This window comes from Astyanax mexicanus, chromosome 13 (genome assembly GCF_023375975.1).
Source record: "Astyanax mexicanus isolate ESR-SI-001 chromosome 13, AstMex3_surface, whole genome shotgun sequence".
Classification (NCBI taxonomy): domain Eukaryota; kingdom Metazoa; phylum Chordata; class Actinopteri; order Characiformes; family Acestrorhamphidae; genus Astyanax; species Astyanax mexicanus.
In genome coordinates, this window is record NC_064420.1 from 38,677,774 (window position 1) to 38,685,114 (window position 7,341).

The 7,341-nt window shown below is 35.3% G+C and overlaps 1 long non-coding RNA gene across 2 annotated transcripts; it reads left to right on the forward strand.

Annotated features, from left to right (window-relative positions):
- Positions 1-1,569: 1,569 nt before the first annotated feature.
- On the forward strand, positions 1,570-7,132 carry LOC103026303 (uncharacterized). Of its 2 annotated transcripts, XR_002650895.2 has the most exons (4): positions 1,570-1,715; positions 5,555-5,637; positions 5,934-6,009; positions 7,053-7,132. It is a non-coding gene; the product is annotated as an uncharacterized LOC103026303 (long non-coding RNA). The 2 variants fall into 2 exon arrangements; XR_002650896.2 differs by lacking the exon at positions 5,934-6,009 and having other exon boundaries at positions 7,053-7,123.
- The last annotated feature ends 209 nt before the right edge of the window (positions 7,133-7,341 follow it).

Here is a 7,341-nt window from a genome sequence, read left to right on the forward strand (position 1 = left end):
CATAGTGCTGTAGGGTTCATTTTAATTAATTTAGTTCATTTAAATGTATGTTTTAATACGTTTTTCAACATTGTGTAATCAGCACTGAAGGTCAGTATCAAAATAATGTGTTTTTTGTATCTGCAGAACAATTGTTTAAATTTAAATAAATACCATTTAACAATACCTTTTTAAGGTTTAGTCTCAATAAACATATCATAACATATACAGAGGAACGTTATCACTTTAAATAACTTTTTTTAGTTTTTGTCTGCTCCCCTATCTTACCTATTTTGTCATGCTCATCAGTCAAATGTTTTTAATTAAATATTTGTTCACTTTCAAAGTTCTTAGTGCCTCGTTTTAAATGTCAGGGCTCTCAGAATTCTACCAATGAAGTGTGGAGAATTTTTTAACTTGTTATTGGTGTAATAATGGAGATTATCTTGCATGGGTACTGCTATGCTATCTCAAGCATTGTAAGTTTGCTGTATTTCAGAATCCTGGGGGTAAACAAAGGTGGGTTATTCGACAATAGTTTGTACTCATTATTATGTTTCACTACAGCCCAAGTCCATTTCACACAAGTTTTTCCTTTAAAATACTTATTCTAAAAGGGACTAAAATACAGGCAAGAATAGAGCTGGTGAGATATCTTTATGTTCGAGTAAACATGTTTTTATAGCACATAGACCTAATCTAACTTGTGTAAAAGGAGGTATAATACACTCACACATTTTAATATTTGGTTGGAACATCTTTAGCCTTGATTGCATCACGCATTCACTGTGGCATTGTTTCAATAAGCTTCTGCAATGTAACAAGATTTACTTCAATCCAGTGTTGCATTAATTTTTTTTACCAAGATCTTGCAGCATTGATGATGGTAGAGTCTGACCTCCGCACAAAGCCTCCAGCACATCCCAAAGATTCTCAATGAGGTTAAGATCTGGACTCTGTGGTGAACTCTCAATCCATATGTGAAAATGATGATCTCATGCTTCCTGAACCACTCTTTCACAATTCCAGCCCCATGAATTCTGGCATTGTCATCTTGGAATATGCTTGTGTCATCAGGGAAGAAAAAATCCACTGATGGAATAACCTGGTCTATATTCAGTATATTCAGGTAGTCAGCTGACCTCATTTTTTCAGCACATACTGTTGCTGAACCTAAACCTGACCAACTTTTTTTTTGATAAAATAATAAATAAATGAATGAGTTAAATAAATAAAACATTGAATGAGAAGATTGTGCTCATACATTTGACTGGTACTGTATTTGTTTTACATTTATTCTTATTGTTTGCTCAGTACTCATCACCCCTGCATCACACAGTAAACACATTTGGCTAATTTTAACCTAAACATTCCTTTATTTCACACGTTCTCAGTGTGTAGACGCTCATAAACTGCTCTTGTCTGAGCTTGAGGCTTCAAATCGAAAGTATTGTCAGACGAGTTTCCCTAAAACTCAGTTTAATCTCTAACACAAACACTGCTCTGTTTTCACAGCGCGAGCGCCTCGACACCCTGTTGCCTAGCAACCGCGCTCTCCAGCTCCAGGCACCTCTCAACTAATGAGTCACGGATTCGATTCAGTTTACCGAACCGACTCTTTACTAATTCAAACTTTGAGTAGTTTGTAATTTTTTCAAGCAGCGTTAATCTAACACAGCGTCTATTCTTTCTCTGTACTGGAATTATATTAATGAGAACTCCCTCCAGACTACTGGGTAAGCTTTACACAAGTTGTGAGAACATTGCTGTGAGGATTAATTGTATTCAGCCACAAGAGCATTAACTAGTTAGCGTGGTCAGCTCTATAAATTACTGAATATAAACAGCATGGCCCAGTTTAAACTGTGGTTAGCTAAATTAAGGAGCTTTATGAACAAAATAGTACAAATTAAATGGCAAAAGTATTGAAAAAAAAACCACACCAAACAATTAAGATTTAATTGAGAAGAATTAAAGTAATTCAAAATAAAAGAAGAGTAAACAGGTTAAAAATTAAAGCAGTCAAGTTAAGAGTTAACGTTAAATAATTAAAATAATACAAATCAACAAACACAAAAAATAATAGAAGACAAAAAATGAAGTAACTAAAACTAACTAAGATTTAAAAAGGTACAATTAAATAGTTTTTAATCAGGTTAAACTTCATGAACAAAACAATAAAAAGTGAATGGCAAAACAAAAAACAAGTCAAACATGCAACTTAGATTTAATTTAAAAGAATGGACAGACTAAATATTAAAGCAGTCAAATACGAGTTAAGTTAAAGAGTAAGAGTAAAAAAAGCACAAATAAATAAAAATAGAAGGCAAAAGATATTAAGTAACTAAAATAACACTAAGATTATAATAAATATTGAAGAGTACAAATAAATTAAATAGTTCAAATAGGTCAAAATGTAAAATAAAATGATGATTTAGAAATTAAACAAATAAAAAAGATTACAGGCTGTCTGAAGGTAGTTTGTAGTTAACTAAAATTATGAATGAATGATTTAGCGACAGCAGGAAGCTGAGTTTTAGAGATTCCTGTAGTGAATCTCTGGTGCTCTGAAGCTAACAGCAGATTTTCCCAGTTCAGTAAAATCAGTGAGTCTGATAATTACTGTTGTTCTTAGAAATCATGGATCAGGTAACTATAAGATGGCATAAAGCTGGAGAGCGAGTTATAAATAAAAAAAATAAACCAGTGTGCTGAGTATACTCAGCTTTTACATGTTATGTATTCTAACCTGCGTACTTCATACTCAAAAACTAGTTAGTACTAGTAATTAGTAAGCAATTGGAAAAATCCTTACGTTGCTACACCTTTGTGAAGACGGGCTCTTCTCATGGAGCATGGGCTTGTTTAAAGATTTAAAAACTAAAATGTTTGTGTTAATGTTTATGAATTTATGAGGTAAAACTGTGATATTATTTGAGTTGTATTGTAGAACCTTACCAATTAAAGTGTACTAGCTATATGTAAAGCTATGTGTATGTTAGCTATGTGAGGATGTCCTATTGATAATTAATTTAGGTTCAGTTTGTTATGATACACTCTTCAACAAAGCAAAGAAAAATGACCTAAATGACCTAGGCCTCACTTTAATGCTAAAGTTACAGCCTGTCATTTAGCTGCTAGTGCTGCTAGCCTCGGCTAACCTACAGACTGTGAGTAGGAGAGGGCGAGAGGAGCTGTAATGTGTTTTGAGGGAAAGCTGACACTCTGTGGTGAAAGAAAGCAAGCACAGTTCTAACATTTTTAAGAAGTATCTTAATGCCATCATTTTGGTTTGGATATGTCTTAATAGGGCCTATTTCTCTTTCACACTCTCTCTCACACACATACACACATAAATACACATACACACACTACTCTACTCTGTGTCTGTGTGTTTTGTGGGCACATGCTAAAATTCCATTCTGTGTTTAACTACTAATAGACTCTTTCCACTCTCTTTCTCTGCCCATTCCCACACACTCTTTTCATTTCACTTCATTTGGTTGGGGTAGTTTGGTGGGTAGCATCACGGCCTTACCTGTGGCAGACTAGGTATTAATACTTTGGCTGAGCTGGGCGGCTGCTTACCACACTGAATAAAAGGACCAATAAGAGTCCTTGAGCTCTACATTCATCTACCTCTATGTATCTGTGATTTATATGATTCAAATGCACAGTGCTGCTTAAATATTTGTGAACCCATTTGAATAATCTATTTTAAGATTTTCAGTCCTAAAATTAGATAAGGGGAACCAAATTAAACAAATGGACAAAATATTTAACTCAAGTCATTTATTGAGAAAAATATCCTATATTACACATCTTTGAGTGGTAAAACTATGTGAACCTTTGCCTGTAGTAACTGGTAACCTGTTTTTCAGCAATAACTGCAATTAAACATTTCTGGTAAATGTTAAGTAGTTCTGCACATCAGCTTGGAGAAATTTTAGACCTCCAATTTTCCTCCATAAAAACAATTTCATTACATTATATAACATTTGGCAGACGCTTTTGTCCAAAGCGACTGATGTACATTTAGTAATAGAAGTTTAAGGTAAAAAAATTTTTTTTAGACAGGGCCTAAAGGAGGTCAAAGGAAAATAGTGGGATAGAGGAGGAAAGGAGGTGAAGAAGGAAATGACGTTAGAAGTAGTTAGTTTGTTAGAGGTGTTACACAAGTAAGTGGTCTTTGAAGAGAGCTCTGTCTTCAGGAGTTTCTTAAAGATAGCGAGGGACAATTTCAGCTCTGTTGGTGGGTTTTCTCACAGTAAGTCACTTCAGGTCCTTCCACCATCTCTACTGGATTAAGGTCAGCACTTTGACATTTTTGGCATTTTTTTCGTAGAACTACTTGTGTTCTAAGGGTCATTGTCTTGCTGCACGGCCCATGTTATCTTTGGATTTTGCTACCAGATACATTTCTTGATTTTTTTTTTTCAGTGTTTTTTTTTTTAGATGGTAATACATTCCTGTTCTTTAAATAAAACAACACTCTGCCCGCTCACACCTCATTGTTAAGCCATAATTTCACCTTCAGATCAGCTTCTAATTCTAAGGGTTTTATACACTTTTGCCACTCATAGATGTAATACTGGATATTTTTGTGTCATTTGGTTTGGTTCTTTTTTTTTTCTACTTCTGAAAAAAAAATTTGGAAAAGGGTGCCAGGAAAATGTTTGTTTTCAACAAGTAATGTTTTTTTTTTTCTTGCATAGAGGTGCCGTACAATATTATTACACAATCATTTCTGAGAAAAGTTATCTGTGGCATCGGGAATCCATGCATTTTAGCTTTTGTCTTCATTCTTCCGAATCTGTGAAGATGGTATGCTGTATTTCCATTTAGAAGAATGTCAGTGAACAAAGCAAATAAAAAAAATCCTGCTGGGAAACAAGGGAAGTGATAGGTGCTGAAACCAAAACAGAAATTAAAAGTGATCCACCTCGGCAGATAGAGTAACACCACAGGAATTTATGGGCCGAGAGGCCGTATCACTGTGAGCAGAAATCCCCTGGGCAATGCGTGAAATCACAAGCCGGCATGAAATTTATTTAACATCTGCTGTCATAAAAGGTAACCAGCACAGCCCCCTCATACCATGCAGCATTTTACATAGAGTACAGGTAGCTTCTATAGAGGAGCAGGGTGATTGCGTGCTTTCATGGAGGGCTTGAATTGTGGTTGGTAATGTGAGAACTTGATCTCACTTGATGTTTAAGCTGATGGGACAGTGTGGGTGATGAGCGGAAATTAGAGAACAGAGAAGAGTAAATACACAGCTACGGTTTTGTAATTGACCGTCTGCATGAACACTTATACATAATCCGAGCTGACGTGATTCATCATGTTAATTGCAGGCCCGTGTCGCTGACGGTGGGCTGTGTAATGAAAACCACCTTTAAGTCACCCCAGCGATCACTCATTAACTTCCTTTTCACTGTATACTTATAGCTGAGCATAGTGATTAATCATATCCTGTGTAGGGGCAGTAGAATATTAGAAATAATCCATGCAGAATGATTAACAGGTGGCGCATTCCACATTTTGATCTAATTCTGTACCTTTCTTTCCACAGCAAAGAGCTATACTTTGAGAAGCCAAAGTGGTGTAGAAGCATTAACATTCCTCTTACAAATGAGTGCTCTTCAAAGCTTATAGGTAAACCCACTTAAAATAATAATCATACACATTTAGAGGATAAAGCAGATCTACTTTTTCCTTTCGAAGACTTGAAGTGATAAAGAGGATATGATACTGAATCTGTTTTGCATAACACTTTTCAGTTAAACAAAATAGATGTTTGGTCTCATCCCTAAATCATTGTTACAATAGTCTTCTGTGTCCATAAGATCCTAATTTTTTATATTTTTTTTGGCAATTTTTTGCCTGATGAGCCTCGAAAATCTCTTCATTCCTTACTTGGATCTAATTTTGGACTTTTCTATCTATTGCAGCTGTTCTTTAAGGACCCAACGTGGAGAAGAGGCATCAGCATTCCTCCTACAAATGAGTGCTCTTCAAATCTTACAGGTAAATTCACTGAAGTGAATAATCCTATTCGTTTTTTAATAATCATACATATCCTCAAAATCCTCTGTACTACTTCTGAGACTTAAAGTAATATAGAGGGTGTGATACTGAATCCATTTTACATAAACTTCTCAGTTAAACACAAAAAATATGTATTGTGGTCTCATCCACAAAACATGACAAACCATTGTTACAATAATCTTTTTGTGTGTCAATACGATCCTATAATTGTCTGTTTCGGAAAGCAGCTACTTTCTTCTTGCATTCCTGCCATGTTCTCTTGATGGTGGGCTTATGAACATTTAAATTAGCAAATGTAAGAATGGCCTTCAGTTGCTTAGAAGTTACCTTGGGTTCCTTTGTGAAAATGCAGTCTATTAAGTGCCTTGCTCTTGGCATAATCTACAGTCATGCGAGAAAGTTTGGGCACCCCTATTAATCTTAATAATTTTTAATTCTAAATATTTGGGTGTTTGCAACAGCCATTTCAGTTTGATATATCTAATAACTGATGGACACAGTAATATTTCACGATTGAAATGAGGTTTATTGTACTAACAGAAAATGTGCAATATGCGTTAAACCACAATTTGACCGGTGCAAAATATGGGCACCCTTATCATTTTATTGATTTGAATACTCCTAACTACTTTTTACTGACTTACTGAAGCACAAAATTGGTTTGGTAACCTCATTGAGCTTTGAACTTCATAGCCAGGTGTATCCAATCATGAGAAAAGGTATTTAAGGTGGACAATTGCAAGTTGTTCTCCTATTTGAATCTCCTCTGAAGAGTGGCATCATGGGCTCATCAAAACAACTCTCAAATGATCTAAAAACAAAGATTGTTCAACATGTTATGTTGGTCAAGAGGGTTATAATAGTCTTTATAATAGTATTTAATATGTACACAATCTGTCTGACTGTGGATTGATGGAGTCTAAACTCAGAGATGGTTTTAAAACCATTTTCTGTCTGATGAGCCTCGGAAATGTCTTCATTCCTTATTCAGGTCTAATTTTGTACTTTTCTATCCTTTGCAGCTGTTCTTTGAGGAGCCAACGTGGTGAAGAAGCATTAACATTCCTCTTACAAATGAGTGCTCTTCAAAGCTTACAGGTAAGCCTGCTGAAATTAATAATCATACACAGTTAGAGCATAAAGCAGATCTGCTCTTTTCTGTAGATGACTGGAAGTAATATGGGGAAATGATACTGAATCCGCTGTGCAGTAAATGTGTTGCCTAAAGTATGAATGTATACAGAAGTTAGCCCGGACATGTTCACTACACCTCCGCACTTCACACTTTACTGTATTCCTGCTGTGACAGAA